General features: G+C 35.4%; 1 long non-coding RNA gene across 1 annotated transcript in view; it reads right to left on the minus strand.

Moving 5' to 3' along the window:
* The window catches only part of LOC150105762 (uncharacterized), a 101348-nt gene that overhangs the window by 67491 nt on the left and 14452 nt on the right, over window positions 1–19405 (minus strand). The window contains exon 2 of the long non-coding RNA XR_016548431.1: window positions 11337–11486. This is a non-coding gene — a long non-coding RNA (uncharacterized LOC150105762). The remainder of the gene's footprint in view (window positions 1–11336; window positions 11487–19405) is intronic.

A 19405-nucleotide genomic window follows, 5' to 3' on the forward strand; every position in this document is an offset into this window, starting at 1 on the left:
AACCAATTTCTGCAACCCACAAATCTTCAACCTGTTTTCATAAGGTTCATTCCATAAACCTACTATCATTTTGGTCACTCACTTCTGGATCCTCTCCACCTCCTCCCCATCAAGAAGAAACCCTAGCACCCAGATCTGGGCACAGTAGTCAAGATGGGGTCTTATCAAGGCTCGATACAGAGGAAGAATAACTTGCTTGTCTCTGCTCGTCAAAGTATTCTTCAATAACCAAGTGATTTGGTGAGCTGATTTAGCCACTTTTGGAATGTGCCCCTAAACTTCAACTCCCTATCCACCAACACTCCCAAATCCCTGGCATCATCAATCTCCTGGAGTACAGCTCCACCAATGTGGTATACTGCTGCTAATCTTTTCATCCCAAAATGCATAACCTTACACTTTACCACATTAAATCGATATCCATTCTTCTTAACCCAGTCCGCCAATCTATCCAAATCATCCTGCAAAATTTTTACATCATGTGCATTCACTATTGCTCTACCCAACTTTTCATCATCAGCAAACAAACGAACAGTTCCTCTCAGATTCTTTCCTATATCGTTAATGAACAAATTAAACAGTAGCAGTCCAAGAACAGAACCCTGCAGCACACAGTCACAAGTCGTCTTTTGGACTCTACCCATGAATAAACTACTCTCTGATATCTCTCCATCAACCACCCTCCTATCCATCTCACCAATCCTATATCCATCCCCATATGCTACAGCTTACTGATTAGAATTCCATGTAGTATCCTGTCAAAGGCCTTAGCAAGGTCCAGCAGTATCATTGTATACCCATTACCCTTATTCAGTTCAGCCGTCACTGTGTTATAAAATGTAAGCAAGTTAGCGAGGCATGATCTACCCTTCACAAAACCATGCCGTCCTCTCATACAGTATCGCATTTTCATCTATCCATTCCTCTATTTTTCTCTTGACTACTTTCTCCAAAACCTTAACAACGACTCCTGATATGCTGATCAGTTGGTAATTTGTAACGCCGTAAAGCTAGTTAATTTTATTAGAGCTCAACCGTTAAATAACAGGTTATTTTCAGTACTCTGTGATGAAATGGGCAGTGAATATATACAACTTTTGCTTCATTCTGAAATTCGCTTGCTTTCCATGGGCAAAGTACTAACAAGGTTATATCAATTAAGGCACGAAGTTTTATTATTTGTAAATGAATGTAATTCTGATTTTGCATCTTTCGTCACTCCTTGTTGACGAAGCATGGTTATCAACACTGTCCTATTTTTCAGCATTTTTTTGAAATTAAATGAATTAAATCTCTCCCTTCCAGGAAATTCCTTAACTGTTCTTGATGCCGACGACAAAATAAAGATAATTGCAGGCAATAGATTTCTGTGGCTAATTGGTTCAAAAGATATATTTTGGTGATTACACCACATTTTTTATTATTCAGTTATACAAAATACTGAAATAATAGTTCCCGACAAGTTTCGTAAATCGTAGGATTTACATCTTCAGGGGGTAAATAATAGTTCCTGACAAGTTTCGTAAATCCTACGATTTACGAAACTTGTCGGGAACTATTATTTCAGTATTTTGTATAACTGAATAATAAAAAATGTGGTGTAATCACCGAAATATATCTTTTAAAATAAAGGTATTTGAGAAAAAACTGGTTTTATGGATTAATTATGTAAAAGACAGACAATTTGTACCTTTTCCAACATTGGAACCGTTTTTAGTGGAAAATGATATTTTTGTTGATTCTGAGTTTCTGAAAGGGTTTATGACCACCTCAAAAATCTGAAATGGAATTTCGAAACATACTTTCCGAATAACTTTTATAAGAAATTTCTGTGGGTTCGCGATCCATTTCAGGCTTGCAGTCACGAGAACAACCTTTCGTTATCGAAAAAAGAACAGTTAATTTAATTGAGCTTTCAAGTGACAGTGGACTTAAAATGCAATTCAATGATCTTGGATTACTCGATTTTGGATCTCACTGAGAAATGAATTTCCTGAATTATCTGAAGAGGCATTGAAAATCGTCATGCAGTTTTCTACAACCTATCTTTGTGAAAAAGGATTTTCATTGCTCCTTCAAATAAAAATAAAATACTGAAATCGCCTTTGTGTGTGCGTGTGTGTGCGTGCCGATCTTCGACTGAAGTTGACCAATATTGAGCAAGATATCCAGCAACTCTGCAAGGATCGAGAAGCTCAACCATCTCATTAAAAGTAAGTAAGTTGTAACATAATTATATCGTATTATTTAGTTGTTTAATAAAAATTAAAACTTTGTTCAATGATGATACACTTTTAACCGTTTACTTCCAATTTAATTAATTATGTTTCCGTATGCATTCAAAATATTCTTTTAGATTTATTATGTTATTAATGGCACAGTTTTTCAGAAATGTTGGTAATTCCTACTTAGGTTTTTAAAAAATTTCAAAAAGTCAAAACGATGTATAGGGAAATAAATTAAAACCATTATATTTATTTTTGAAGTAAAACTTTAATTCCAACATTCTAAAATGTTATTTTTCTTGCTTTTCTGTTCGCGAAATCGATGACATTGTTGAAGTCTATTTCATCACTCAGTTGCTGTTTTATAGACAGTATGGCAAGATTTCTTAAACCCAAATAGTGCTGCCTGGGGCGGATCGCTTCCCCCCCGCTACGCTGAGTTAGTGGTCCATAGAATTGTTATAGGCATTTTACTGGTCCTTGGGCTTAGAAAGGTTGAGAAACGCCGGTCTATAGCAACATCCCACTGAATATCTTGTCTTATAAACACCTTTCTCACATAATATGTTCTGAAAGCCATTAGTGTTTCCACTGTGATTCTCCACCACCCTGTGATGCCACAATTCATCTTTAATCATGAGTAATAGCACTCTATAACCATGTTTATCCTCAGTTAACTAAGTTAACTGAGGAGGATTCTAACAGGGACAGAAATTGAAGGGTATACAATATTTTGCAGGATAGGTATTATACCCTTCAATATCTGTCACTGTTAGAACATCCTACTCAGTAAACTAAGTTTCATTGATAATGAACAATCTTTGGAGATAGTGAGTCAATCAATGCCACAAACTCATTCCTTTTATTCTTAAATGCTCCTAGTATTTGTATACAGAAAAAACCAGTGCATCGTCAATATTCTGACAACCATTATTACTCCAACTGGCTCTGCAATATAGTGTACACTGTCTCATTTCTGATGCCACTATCCCCACATTAAGCCATTACTGCTACATTCAACTAATTCAATTCTAGTTTCCCTGCTTGAAACACTCACTCAACAGAAAAAAAAAGTCTCTCCAAATGCTTGTGCCCTTCTGCATTCAAACGTAATCCATCTTGTTATTATTATTATTATTATTATTATTATTGTATAGACACCTTCATGGAATCTGAAAACTCATCACGGGAGACCCAATTTATCCACTATCTATCATACCTCCCTTCTATATCCACACAATCCATCATACCTCCCTTGAACTCCCAATTCATCCACCACATTAACCTTTGTCTGTTAATGGGATATTGACATTAATAGACAAAGCACTAACAACTGACTCTGGTAACTCATTCCATTCATTCACAACTCTCCAAAACGAAAAATCTAGTCCTCACACCGCTATTAAATACAGTTTTACTCAACTTCCAGGGATGGCCTCTTTCTGTCCCATCTAGCCAAGCGCTGAAACATTTCCATGCATCAATCCTATAAAATCCTTTAAGTAACTTAAATCTTTCTATCATATACTCTCTCCCTCATTTACTATAACAATTGCAACCCACAAATCCCTCAATCTTTCCTCATAGGGTGCATTCCACAGAGACCTCACCATATTGGTTGCTTGCCTCTGAATCTTCTCTACCACTTCCTCATCCCCAAGAAACCCAGAATACTAGATCTGAGCACAGCAATCCAGATATGGACATGTCAAGACCTTATAAAGAGGAATAAAAACTTCCTTATCAATACTTGTTAGTTTGTTTTTCAATAGCCAAGTAATCTTATTAGCAACCTTAGTAATATTATTATTATTATTACGAGTATCCCCATGGAGTCAGTAGCCTCATCGAGGCAGACCCAAACTATTAAAACAATATCTATCATATCTCTTCTTGAATTCATTTACAGACGAAGAACTCACAACTGAGTTCTTCGTCTGTCAGGCAATGCATTCCACTCATTCACCACCCTCCAGGTGAAAAACCTTGTTCTCACATTCTTGTTAACCACACTTTTCCTTAATTTCCAGGGATGACCTCTTGTTCTTCCATCACTATCACACAGCTGAAATATTTTCCCTGCATCAATCTTATAAACACCTTTTAGTAATTTAAATGTTTCCATCATATCCCCTCTTCTCTGCCTATCAACCAACCTCTGCAATCCACAAGCTCTCAATCAATAAATGTAGGGAGCATTTTTACATCACTCACCAACTTAGTCACTCTCCTCTGAACCCTTTCCACAACCTCCTCATCTCCAAGGAATCCAGGTGACCAGACTTGAGCTCAGTAATCCAAATGTGTAAGTATCAACGCCTTATAAAGGGGAATAATAACTTCTTTATCTCTGGATGTTAGTATGTTCTTCAATAACCAAGTAATCCTATGTGCAATCTTAGACACCTTAGCAATCTGTTCTCTGAACTTCATCTCCCTATCTCCCCCCCTCCCAAGTCCATAGCCTCATCAATCTCTTGGAGTACCATTCCATCAATGTAGTACACAGCTGGTAATCTTTTAATCGCAAAATGCATAACTTTACGCTTTTCCGCATTGAACTGACATTACCTTTTGCCCATTTTGCCAGCTTATTTAAATCATCCTGCAAACTCTCAACATCAGCTTGATTTTTTATTGCACTACCCAACTTTGCATCATCAGCAAACAACTGAATTAGTTGTTACTGATGATGCAAACAACTTCAAGTTGTTTGCATCATTCTCCCCTTCAAGCCATTTCCTATATTATTTATGTACAAATTAAACAATAACGGCCCAAGCATAGAGCTCTGAGACACACCACTGGTCGCCTGCCTCATACTGGACTCTAATCCTCCAAGATCAGATGTGGGTGAAGCAGATGGGGATGGATACTAAACTGGTGATATAGATAAGAGAATAGCTCAGAGAGAGATACTAGATCACCAGTTTAGTATCCATCCCCATCTGCTCCAATTTGCACAACAGTATTCCATGGGGTATCCTGTCAAAAGCCTTAGCACAATCCAGAAGTACCACTGTGTAGCCATTTCCTTTGTACAACTCAGATGTCATTCTATTATAAAAAGTTAATAAATTGCTAAGGACCAACATGGTTTTGTTAAAGGTCGATCCTGCCTGACCTCTAATCTTCAACTCTGTCTACAACCATCCTTAAATCTCTAGTTTCATCTATTTCTTGAAGTACAGTTCCATCAATGTTGTTCACGTAACCTATTTATCCCAAAATGCATAACTTTACATTTCTCCACATTAAACTGAGACCCATTAACTTTTACCCAAACTGACAGCCTATTTAAATTATCCTGCACTCTCCACATCACTTTGATTCACTATTTTGCATCATCAGCAAACAAATGAACATTTTCTTTCAGGTTATTTTCTATATGGTAATGGTGGTTTGCTGTAGTTGATGGATGGAGTAGTGGTGGAGACGGAGAATTGTAGAGTAGGTACCCTCCCCTGATGAGTCTTTGGACTCCTTGGAGGTGTCATGTAATAATAATAATAATAATAATAATATCACTTACATACAGATTAAACAGTAGTGGTCCTAGCACCAAACTTTGTAGCACACCACTAGTTACCAGCTTTAGCCTGGATTCTGCTTCTTCGTATACGACTTTCTGATATCCGTCCAGCAGAAACCCTTTTATCCACTAACGAGTGGATAAGAGGGTTTCTTACCGTCCTCATTTGTTCTAATTTGCATAATAAAAACCCATGTGGTATTTGGGTCAAATAGCTTTGCAAAATCCAGCAGAATTATTGTTAGTCAATTACTGTGGCATGACTGTGCTTTCACAAAGCCATGTTGACGTCTCATAGAGTATCCTATTCATATCCACACATTCTTGAATTCCTTTTTTGACCAATTTTTCCAGTACTTCTACCACTACTCCTGAGATACTGATTGGTCTATAATTTGTTACTGAAGTATGGCTTAGGAAGTATTGTTACTAAGTATGGAAGTACGCTCCCAAAACTTTGCTCCATACTTAGTAAACCTAAAGAGAAAAATCTTCCTACTCAGTTTCCAGGAGTCTACAAGATTTTATGTGATTGTGGAAAGCCATATTACGGCCAAACTGCTAAATCTATCCTTTTACGTATGGAAGAACACCATAGAGATATTTCCTAAACCAGGACTAGATCCAGCGTTCTCTCTCTCTCTCTCTCTCTCTAGCCACATTCTTTATTCTGTTAACTCAGATGAAGGCTGCCAACACATTGTGGACTGGACACAAACTTCTAATATCCATGTGTGCTATGATGAACTTGAAAGAAAGATTGTCGAATCTAGAGAAATTACCTTAGATTCTTCCCATATCGATAACAGCCTAAGTTTCAATCTCTCTGACGCACACATTACCTCTGTTCAATACTGGCGCACTTGTGACAGCACATAGTCAACTTTTATTTGGAACTCAAGCTCGCATTACTGTTTTCAAAATGTACTACTGTCTTTTGTACTAGTACTGTTAATGCAGTTTTTAAGCCTCTGTTATTTTTTGTATATTTTTTTGATTGTGATACCTGAAGAAGTTGATCCATTCAACGAAACTAGTAAACTAGTAGTATCTTTTTAATAAACCATGTCACCTCTTTATCTCTCGGTATCAGTCATTTAAACTAATTAATAATATTTTCTACCAAGTAAAAATGAACAATCACAATATATATATATAATAAGACTAGTTGTAACTTATGCATCTATAATAAGATGAAACAATCGAATCGAGTGGCCAGCATGCTTGCCAGATCTCAAACCCCATAGAACATATTTGGGATGCAATAGGGAGACTCATTGCAGCTTGAAATTCCCCCAACAGAAAACAAACATTGCCTTATCCTTGTTCAAATAAGGGCAGTTTGCCTCAAGAAATCCTGAATCACTTAGTACTAAGCATTACCTTACTGGTCACCTTTCTTGCATGACCTTTGTACTGTTTATGAGTTTGCTAGTCACCTTTCTCCTTACATACCCTCCACAGCATTTTCTTTTTTCTGCAGATCATGCTTAATGACATTACTCATCCATCTAACTCCTAACTGATTAATCCTCCTGACCTTAGATATACAATTTAATACTACTGCCTGTTGATATCCCTTAACTATCTTCCATGCACTACTAACATTGTCTGCTTGCGGGTTTTTCATGCATTGTATGCCATGGAACAGCTTCAAGCTTCCACCCTAAGCTAGTCATAAGCAACTGCCTTGTAGTTCCACATACACTCCTTCTTGACAGAAGCCCACTTAGTTAGGAATAGCTCTTCTGATCCTATGACCAGGTCCAATTCTCTGATACCTTGAGTCCCCTCCATCACTAGCTGCCACAAGTAATTATCTTTCAGTAGATGTATAAATTCCATTTCCTTCCTGCCATGTGATCCCTTTTCCTTCCAATCTATATCTCCATAGTTGAAGTCCCTCCACTTGACCTGTATACTCATACTAATTTGCTGATGCATAGCTTCCAGATCATCCATGGAACCTCCTAGCTGATAGCAACAACTAACTGTATATTTTGTCTTATTGGCCTTGATCTCATTCCAGACTCCTTTAATGAGCAGCCACACTCCCACCTATCTCCTATTCTTTTTGGCTGAAATTCATCTGCTATCATCAGCAGTACTCCTCTCCCCATTCTCTCTTCTCTATTTTCTCTGAAAATACTAAACCCTTCGCATTCTATTCCTGTAACTACATTATTTACTGTTAACCAAGTCTCACTAATGCCTATAACTTTTGGTGGCATTGCACTAACCAATGCCAAAAACTTCGCCCTCTTGTTACTGATACTTCAGGCATTAGTATATAGAAACTGCAGAACCCATTACACTCTTAACCACCTTTGCTTCCTGAATTGACTACCCTCTTCTAATTTTTGCTTGAGAGACTAATTTCTGCACTTGTAAGTCATTCTCACACTCACTTGCCTCATGGGTGCCTTTACACACATTCATGTGCATCCAGACTAATTGCTTAAATTGTCTTGAATTTGCACTTCAGCATGCTCAATGAACAAAGCTCTCTCTCCAGACACCTAAACCAAAACCATTTTGATGCGATCCATTAGCATTATACAAATCCTTCTTTCTGTCAAATCTTTAACCAACTTTTTGAATAACTTAACTTCCAATGCTCCAAAAAATACCTTAAACCACTACTCCTGAGATATCATGGTCTGTAATTTGCTACTTCTTTCTTGTGCCTCCTTTAGGTAATGTAACTACTTGCTTTCTTTTCACTCCCTCAAAGCCTTGCTAAAGCTGAGACTTAGATTAAACAACTCAGTTAGAGGCGGTGCAAATTCTCCTGAACAATTCTCATAACATAAGAGCTGACATACCATCCAATCCCACTGCTGTATTCACATAGATATTTTCCAATATGCTGAGTATCTGCATTTCATCTATCTCAGTTGGAATGACATGGGTTTATAGTATCTGTGCCCTGATGGGATACTATTACAGTGACTTAGTAACTCAACTATTTCTTCTGCTTTTGTCACTTGCCTGCTATTGGTACTGATTAAAGTTATCCTTCCATAATCATGCTTCCTCTTACTAAGGATAAAAACAGGAACAAACTCTTGGGGATTTCCTTTGGCCTGCTAGGTTAATTTCCTCTCGTAATCTGATTCAGCCTCCTTATCATGCTAGACCCATATGCCAGTTCCGAGCCCAGATAAAATCGGGGTTAGGGGTTGGGGAAAAGCAATGGTGACCTACCCTGTAAAACTGTCACCAGGAACACTTTGTGGTGGGGGACAATGACTGCAAAGTCACCTAGGGTCGGAAACTGAAAGGGAAAAACCACCACCGCCATCATGCTAGATATTCCCCCCCCCTTCCACGTGGTTTGTACTGCTCACGGCATGCTGATCACTTTTTTTTTTTTTTTGTTTGTTGTTGTTTTCTTGACAATGATTTTTTTTTCTCTTTTTTGCATCTCCTATTTTATGATTCTGTTCATTCACTTAACTCCCACTTGGTTTATCTTCCTGACCCTGGGTATGCAACCTGATACTGCTTCCCTCCAACAACTCCTAAGCATTTTTCCCATACAATATTGACATTCTTCTTTGTAGCTTATTATGTAATAGCACAGCTCCAAGCTATCTTGTAAGTTTGTCATAATTGCTGGCTTCATAGTTCTTCATACTCCTCTTCTTGACTTAGAACTCCATACATGTTTAGAACGTCTGAGGACACTTCATGATCACTTTCTCCAATCAGAGGCAAAGTAATTATGTTGAATATGGATACATCTGATATCATTACAAGATCTAGTGCTTTCAAACTCCTTGTATTTTCGATAACATGCTGTTTCAAATAATTAATCCATTAGTAAATGTATAAATTCTATTTTCATTTCCATCTTTCTATGTACACTTTCCTCCCTCTAATTTATGTTCTCATAGTTGAAGTTCATCATAATAACTGCTTACCATGCACTCATGGTAATCTGATGCATGCCATCCACGTCCTTCTTCTGTGCATCCCCTGGTCTATAGCAGCAACCAACAATATATTTTGTGCTTTTGCCACTATGTCACACCAAATTTCCCTCAGTCCTATGATCCTCTTTAGCCTCAAAGTTTTCTAGTTATAGTTTTTCAGCTATCATCAGTAATCCCTTCCTCCCATCCCATTTCTTCTGTCCTCCCTCAAAATATAATATCCCTTACATTCCATCCCTATAATTATATCATCTTAATCAACCAAGTTTTATTGATGCTGATAATTTTTGGCCAAGTCAAGCTAACCAACGACAAAATCTCCTTCCCTGTATTTCTGCTGCTTTTGGCATTTACATACATGCATTTCAACATCCCCTTAGGCCTATCATTATATTTGCGTGATGTAATTACCAACAAATTCGGATATGTAAATGCCAAAAATTGCTGCTTTTGGCATTTAGATTGCAAGGACATTCCTGTACTTGCAATGTACAGGAATAGCCAAATGCATGCCTGACTGCCCCCCCCCCCAATACCTTGTTTTCTGATTTTACATTTTACACTTCCCACCTACCGAACAATTTCTCGCGATATCTAACTCCAGAACCATTAAAATGCAGTCTGTCAGGCATGTACAAGTCCTTTCATTCATCAAGTTCGCTTCACACATCTAATAAACTGCACTCTATTCTTCCTGCACAATCTTCTCATTGCTTCATTCATAATCAAGGTCCTTCTTCTCAATTAATCTCTATTTGAATTGAGAAGCTTGACTTGGTCAAATAATACCATGGAAGACTCACAATCTTTACTCTTTCAGAAAATCTTTCATATCATCTCTCAGTGCATATTTCTTGCCTTTCAAATCATTCAAGCTTGCTAAAACAATCAAATATTTTACATCCCCTATCTGCATACTAACAGATTGCTCACATCCTCTATGCACCCAAGAAACATCCTTTCCTCAAGTTTTTATTCTAGCACACCACTTTTCATAGATTCATCCAATACTATCCTTATTCTCAGTTTCTCACTCTTTCATACTCTTTCCACCTAGTTTTCCTTTTATTCTTCTCCTTCCAATGCCAGACAGTAGTGGCTTCTCAAGTCGCTCAAACTCATATTTTGTCATGTAAAGGACTCTGTGTAAGCATGCTATTTCTCTCCTCACTTCTAGTTTTTACCTGCTAAACCAGAAGTTATTTCTCTTCTTTTTCAATTTCTTCATCCATAGTTTTTTAAATAGCCTTCATCCTTACTTACTGTTATTCAACACAAATTTAAGTGCATTCCTTTCTCTTTCCAACATTAACTATCCAAATGTTGAAGTAAATGAAATATATCAACCATCTTACATTTTTTAATCCACATTATTTCAATGGAATATCAATAGTATTGAAATTTTAATGGACATTTTGCATCCATGTCTTGGTTGATGTAAATATACATCATGGCCAGATGAGTGGTTAATACACAGAAATATATTACAGGTTGTGAGATATTTTTCATTTTCTACTTATCACCTTCAATATAACATGCCATGCTCAAGGGAGAAAAAAAAAGGTATGCTATACTGGATTAACTTAATCAACTATATTAAATTTTTTTACCTATATTATAAATAACAGTAAGCAAACTTACCTGAGCACCTGGGCCATAGTCAAATGAAGAGAACTTGATATTTCTTTTTGGACATTTGCTGATCATATGATCATTCAAATTCTTACGACAGACCCAATCACTGCAACGTGGGCAAGTAACCATCACTAAATTACAACTTTCTTCATGCTTCTGTGGGAGATACGAAAATGTAAAATTTCAGAGGATGACTTTACAATAAAAAAGTGTACCTAATAATTATATTATTATTTAAATGTCAGAGGTTAGATCTTGCTAACTCCTGACATTATAAAATATCAGAGGTGAGAAAGATTGTGGAGGTACATTCTAAATGCAACAGTGCCTGTTATATCACATCTTACACTCATTCTCAGTCCACAATCTCGCTAACCTCTGACAATCCATTGGTTCAAAACACTCTCCATGAACCATCACTTCCCTGCTCACCAGTTCTTATAGCACAATAGGAGAAGGAGATCATATCATTAATCATACTTCTCTTCTCTTCTCTTACCAATCATATTCTAATATCCAGTTTATCAAACTTGATAGCTTCCACAATATTTTGATATTACTATTTTAATCCATTTCTGAATTTCCTCATTAAAAAAAAATAATCATGTAACCAAATTTATGTGCAGTAGTCTAGTTGCAATACAACCAAAACCTCATTACAGCAGAACTACTACCCCTTGTCACTATTTCTCAGTACCTTTCTCACCATTAAAGTAATCTGCTCTGATATCATCAGTGTAACATGTCTCGTGAACTTTAACTCCACTATTCCCTATCACTCCACGATTCCTTACTTCTGAAGTATAGCCCATCAATACAGTGCACAGTTTCTGAGTTCCAAAGTGCAAACCTCCTCTTTTAAAGATATTAAACTGTTATCCTCTTATTCATTAGTCCATCTTATCAGTTTATTCAAATCCTCAAGTGCCACAGTCATCTTTATTACTAACTCAATCTTTGCATTTTTGTATGTGTTTCCCACCACTGAAAGACTGTAAACTTTTTTTTTAATATATATAAGTTGGGTCCATATACGAGAGGTTGGCTGATCTACCTATAATATGTTAGTACCATATATGGGTAAATATACTTATAGTACATTAATAACATGGGAAGGCTGAATGATATTTTATTTTTATTTATTTTTTGCATAGTCTGTAGACCTTGCTCTAGAGACCAAGCATGGAACTTTTCAAACCACTTCAGACCTCCAATACACAGGATGGTGGTCTCATTTTAGGTGATGAAATTCATCTAGCACCCAATGACAATCACAAATATTCATGCCTGCAGCAGAATTCTAACTCAGAACCTGGAGAGTTAAATTTACATGCTCTTCATCATCGGCAGATCAGGCCAGTATCTGCACATAAATGAATATCCATCAAGGCACTTACTGCATCATTAAAATATAGGTTGAACAGCGGGATCCTAGAACAAAATCCTGTAGAACCTACTTGTGACCTGCCTCTTTTCAGGCATAGCTCCTTGAAATCTGTTGGAGAGCTGCTCTCTAATCCACTTCACTTCACTATCTATCCAATCTCAATTTAAACATAAGTTAAGTCTAACATGGAAGAGTACATTAAAAAAAAAACTGAATAATCTAATAATATTAGAGCATAGACAGTCCTTGGGTTATGGACGAGATACATTCCTGCGAATGTCTTTAGGTCGGATTTGTATGTAACTTGGATCCCTGATTTTTTTTTTTTAGATACAATCTTTTTTTTTTTTTATTATTATGTTTTAGATAAATTACATACATACATATAATAATAATTTATTATTTTTTTATTTTATTTTTAGAATGTTTATTTTCGTTATGAGTGCGGCTGGCATCCATGAAAATCTAATCAGAGAAAAAAATAGAATGCTATAACATGCAATAATAATAATTTTATTTTTTATTTTATTTTTTTTAATAATAATGATAATTTATTGATTGCTAAAATATTTATACATACAATAAACATCTTGTGTGACATTGCACCTTATAATTTTACAGAGTTTCAGCACTAAGTGCTGTAATTTCTACATTGTATTTCAATTAAAATTTTCAATAATACTTTTTTGCCTTTATATTATGTATTTACAACATGTCCTTCTAATATTAACAATGAAGATTATACAGCATTTTTTTATAATTTAAAAAAAAAATTTTTTTTTTTCAAAGTTTGAGAAAGAGTGATTATACAAACAAATTTCTGCATTTTTTATAAGGATTACCTGTAGATGAGTGAGACAAGTTAATCCCACCTACTTCGAAGCTTGGGTTAGCTTTTATGAAGAGAGTGGGATTTAGCCTTCACTATTTATGTTGTTTCTACTGTTTATGTATGGGATGTAGGCATTGGATGCTGGTGATTTGTGATGTGTATATTAGTGTTAATGGTATATTAACTTTGTTGGTATATTTTCCAGAGTTCGTGTTTTAATGTTCTGTAGTTATCTACGTGCTTTAAATTTCTTGGTAGGTTGTTGAATTGCGAACAGAATTTACAATTTTAAATGTAATATCCAAAACATGTTTTGTGTTTAATCTTTTACTACACACAGTATTTGTGTAGTAAAAGTACTGTGTAGTAAAAGATACTACACAGTACTTTTTGGGTATCTGATGTGATCTCACAAAAGAACCGTATAAGTAGTAATAATAATAATAATAATAATAATAATAATAATATATATATATAATATTTATAATACATTACATGAACACAATTGTGCATAACAGATACTTCCACGTACATAATATTTTTTTAAATAACAATGTATGTTATTATAATATTAACAATGATATTATTAATTTTTTGCATTGTTTACACTCTATATACAGTAACAATAGATATAATTTCTCTATATAATAATTTTTTTTAATAATAATAATTTATTTTTCTATTATCATATCTAAATACAGAGTATTTAGATATGTACAATTAAACATATTACATTTTCTGCTCTGCACAAAATTCTGTATGCAGTTAATATTTTTTTCATTAACTATAAATACACATAATTTTTTTTTTTATATCAATATCATCATTTATTATTATACATGCTATTGACATATACATTACAATAATTTGCAGTCTGTGATTAGTTAATGTGGTGGGCTAATCCTCCCCTCCCCTACTTGGAAGCTAGGGTTAGCTTTTATGAAGAGAGTAGGATTAGCTTTATAATAATAATAATAATAATAATAATAATAATAATAATAATAATAATAATAATTGCTCATATGTGGCAATAATAATATAGTGTAATACTGTAATAATAATAATAATAATACCCCTGTACTGTAATAAGTTACAGAAACAATTGTGCTCTTTCTTTTAATTCAAACAAACAGAACATAAACAGAAGGTAGGCTAACATTAATTGGAAGATGATGATGATGATGGAGAATGGTGGTGGAGAATCAGGAATTGATTCTGTTGCTGGAGGAGGAGGAGAGCTTACCACTAACATTGGTTCTCAAAAAAGGTATCTGGAGTTGTTTGCAGAGCCTTTTTCTTTTTTCATCATAAATAGCCTTGTAGTGGCTGATGTTCTCACTAACTGTACAGTAAACCTTTGTAAACTGCTCAATGTTAGAATCTTGTTCCTCAAACTTAGCAAATCCTGTTTCAATGAGACAAAAGGCTTCAGCTAATTCTTTTGTTGTAAACTTTCTTGGCTCTGGATTTTCTGATTCTTTGTGTTTTTGTGTTTCTATCAGCTGCTTCTCTATCTCCATAAGGTCTTCATTGGTTAATTCTTGTGAATGGGACTCTAGTAAGTCAATGACATCATTTTCATTGATGTCCAATTGCAGTGCATTGCCACTATCCGCCACAGCTTTTCTGGCTTGGGCGATGTCTTCTTCTTCTGTGATGCCATGAATATCAGAGAATTGAGGGCACTGTTCCCGAAGAAACTAGTTCCAGAATTATTAATTACTTATTGGGAGCTTTGGGAGCCTGTTTGTAAGTACAAACGTCATAAGTCGGGTCATCTGTAACCTGTATATCACTTACATTTGTTGAGTGCTGTTGTTATTTAATCATAAAACATAACTAGGTTACTAAAACCAGATTATAGCTTAACAGACCAGTACTGGCATCCATAGAGAACCTTTCAAACTCAAAACCTCAATTTGCAACAATGAATTGGTAGCCTTCTCTTATTCATGTGCTGCTCACACAAAGTGGTTAGTATATCCACTCTCCAGCCAAAAGGCTGCGAGTCTGAATCCTGCTGTGGCAATGGATGTTTTTGATTGTCTATGAAAATACTAGTGGTGGTGGGTAGTAGATGGCATTGGTATAGATGATGAAAGTAGTTGCAGTTTGCTGTAGTTGTGGAGATGGAGATTTGTAGAGTAGTTGCCCTCCCTCAATGAGTCTTTGTACTTCTTGGAGGTGTCATGTAATAATAATAATAATAATAATAAATTCTCCTATACAATCATAACTGCTTCATCTATTTCACTCCTTCTCCCCCCCCCCCACCCACAACTGTGCATCAGAGTATAAGTGTTGAATGAAAGAATAGTATGACTGATGTAAAGAATGAAGAGTTGGCTGCAATGAGGGAAATAGCTTGGTTGCACAAAGTGATACATAGGACAAAGCGGGAGCTGGCGAAAATTTCTGGCGAGTGGATCAGCTGATAACAGAAAGAAAGAAGTGCGAGATAAGAAAAATGAAGGCCAAGAAAGAAAGAAAAATCAAGCAGCAAGTGTTGTATAGTGATTCAACCATAAAAGATTTGATTGATGAGAGTTTGACAAAATTGTCCTTGCCTGTTGCAAAAATTAAGTCCTGAAGCGGCTTGAAAAAGTAGCATCTTAAGCCCCTAAGACAGGCTTCTCCAGATTATCTAATAAAGTAATACTAAATATGATGTAGATTTCCAATATGTCATGGGAAGTAAAAAAAAAAAAAAAAAAAAAAAAAAAAAAAGTTAAATGCAATTCTACTTCACTGTCAGCCCACAGTTGAAAGAATCATAACTGGAAGAGTGCGAAGAAAACTCAATTCATGTTGAAGGGGAGAAAAGAATAAAGGATGTACAAATTCATCACAAACATGCAAAATCACATGCTTTCTTGTCTATCACTGTACTAGCTTTATTTTTTTTTGCATTGATTTTTTTTGTATTTATTTGTATGATGAATCCAGTACTGTCAATAAGTTCTGATGTCAAATCTTTCAGTAGCTTTTAGAAGTCTCCTTATTAAATTTCTCAGCCACAAAACGTGCACGTGAAATTGCAGGTGTATTGGAGTTGACTGTTAAAATAATTCATAGGAAATCAAATTCTTCTAATAGGAAGCAAGTCATTATGGATTGGCTATCTGCAAATAACATTTCTCATTCTCCAGATATGTGAAAAATTGAATTGTTCAACTTGGTCAAAATAAACTCGTCTAAAACTAAACTATTTAAATTCCACATGATGCACAAAAGGCATGGATTCCTAGATTTGACTACTACATCATTATGATATTAATGCTCTTCAGTAAGTTTGGGCAGAAATGAAGAATTTTATTGGTCATCACAATGAAGCTGGGATATTGATATGTCAAAACTTTTTTAAGTTTTTAGAACAAACAATTAAAAGTATTACAGTTCAAAACTGGGGAAAATATTGCTCTCATGTCATCTCATTAGAAAATATGTATTGGTTCAGAGATGGAATTATCAAAGAATTATGCGAATCTTTGGTTATTAATGTAAGTGAAGGCGATGATGGTGATTTGGATGCCGATTCAGATGGCTATGAAGATTAAAAGGAACGTTTCAGATAAGTTTTATGGAATAATTAATCGTAAATAGGTGTGTGTTTATGAGTAAGAGTTGTATTAAAAGTTGTGTGCTTGCAGTATTTCTAGTGTGTAGGTTTATTTGTTTAAGTTTGTTTACAAAATTGTTAAAACTAAAAGCAGAGTATAGTAATCAGCAAAGGAAAGATACTGGTAACTATGTCCTTACAGGAGTTTAATTTTGATTTTAGTCGTTTTGTGAAGTGTGATGTGTGCTATGTGTATTTGATCAATTATGTAGATAAATTATGCATATTTAAGGTGGATAGAAAGAGGGTATGTATGAAGTGTGATCTGAATGAGGACCTGATGAGCAGTAACATATCGGTAACTGAAAGTATTAGTAGTGAGAATGAAACAAGAAGGATGAGTGCTCATCTGACAGCAAAGAGGGACAGTGTAAAAGAGCAGTGAAAAATTGGTAAAAGAGTTTTGAAAAAGTGGATGAATGATCTGAAGAACTTAGCAATCAATTGTAAGAATGATGAAAGCAATACAAATGTTGCAGATGTTGAAAAACAGTGAATTAATGGTAAGATGGCAAGCGGCATTGATGGCGAACAAGCATGCATGGCTGGCGATAAAATTGAGAGAGTGAAAAAATGATGCAAGATTTGAAAGCTGAGTTGGTTAAGATGAAGCAAGAGATGAAATGGATGCAGAGTTAAATGAAGAGAAATGAAGAGAAAATGAAGAAAGGAGGTGCAGTGCTATTGATGACAGAAAAAAAAAAGTTATGTCCATACAAGGCAGAGATGCAAAAGTGAAATAGTGGCAGTGGTTTTTGAGGCAGTATGGTGTGAGATAGAGGTGAATAGAATGAAATACTTAGTTGCATGTTGTTATAGACCTCCTAATGTGGATGTAGTGACTATGAAATGTATAATCAAATAGCCAAGCAAATATACACTGGGATGACATGATAGCAACTGGAAGTAAAGAAAATCAGTTTCTTTAGTTTTTGGGAGACAACTATCTTAAGCAGAATGTAACAGAGGGCACACGAGGAATGTGTGTATTGGATGTGATCATCTCATCAAAGGATGTTATAAATGAGGTGACAAATCACCTTCCAGTTGGTGAGAGTGACCATGAAGTGATTACCTGGTTGGTTGCCAGCAGTGTGCCTCAGGGATGTGTTTTAGAGAAATTCTTCTTTAACTTGTATGTTAATGATATTGGAGACGATTTGGATGGGGATATTGAGTTGTTTGCAGATAATGATGAACTATGAGAACAGACCAGAATTTCAGTCCTTACAAGAAGACTTGAACAGATTGAGTGAATGGGCATGGGAGGGGGGGGGATTCCAGTTCAATGTTGCAAAATGTAAGGTTTTAGAATTTGGAAAACAAAGATGGGATGTAGAATTTACGCTTGATAAGGATATAATATTGGAGGTGGAGAAAATAAGTGATCTTGGGGTGATGGTGGATAAGGATCCGAAAGTTAGAGGATGCATTGCCAAAATTGTGAGGACAACAAAATGAATTCTGGGAATGATGCAGAGGACACTAGTAAGGAGATTCTTGTTCCATTGTATAACACCTTGATTAGGCTACATATGGACTACTGTGCACAGATTTGGTCACCTGGTTTTCAAAGAGATGAAAAGATGTTGAAAAGGGTCATAAAATGGTGGGAGATCAGAGGAAGAACAAGAGGGTCATCCCTGGAAGCTGTATAAGGAAAGTGTGAATAAGGAAGTAGCAAGCAGGTTTTTTGCATGGAGAGTTGTGAATGGCTGGAATGTCTTGCCTGAAAGTATGCTGTCTACATGGAATTTCAATGTGTTTAAGGCAAGGCATGATGAGCTGTGTGTATGACAAAGGGACCTCCTACATGAGTCTTTGACTCCATGGTTTCTTAGGATAATAATAATAATAATAATATAATTTTTTTTTCAAAATTTTATGCATAGTTTTCTTAAAGAGTCACAACAAATAATTAATCAGTTGATGACATTCAAGTGAGTGAGTTCTCTGAACTATAATTTTAGAATGGTTAAAAGTGTATTTGAGAAAAATTCTGTTTTTCTGTACAATTATTACTATTTTTATAAAAACCTTTCTTAAAAATAAATTTTGCTTAAAGTATTTTTTATTTTATTCCTTTTTAAAATTATGTTAATACTCTACTTGAATTTCCAACTGTTATACAAGCAAAATGCCTTACAAGAGGACTTGAATAGATTGCATGATTGGGCAGGTAAGTGGAACTATCAGTTCAGTGTTGCAAAGTGTAAGGTATGAGATTTGGTAAGCAA

Source organism: Typopeltis vanoorti, chromosome 6 (genome assembly GCF_054136105.1).
Source record: "Typopeltis vanoorti isolate ZY-2024b chromosome 6, IOZ_Tvanoo_1.0, whole genome shotgun sequence".
Lineage (NCBI taxonomy): Eukaryota > Metazoa > Arthropoda > Arachnida > Uropygi > Thelyphonidae > Typopeltis > Typopeltis vanoorti.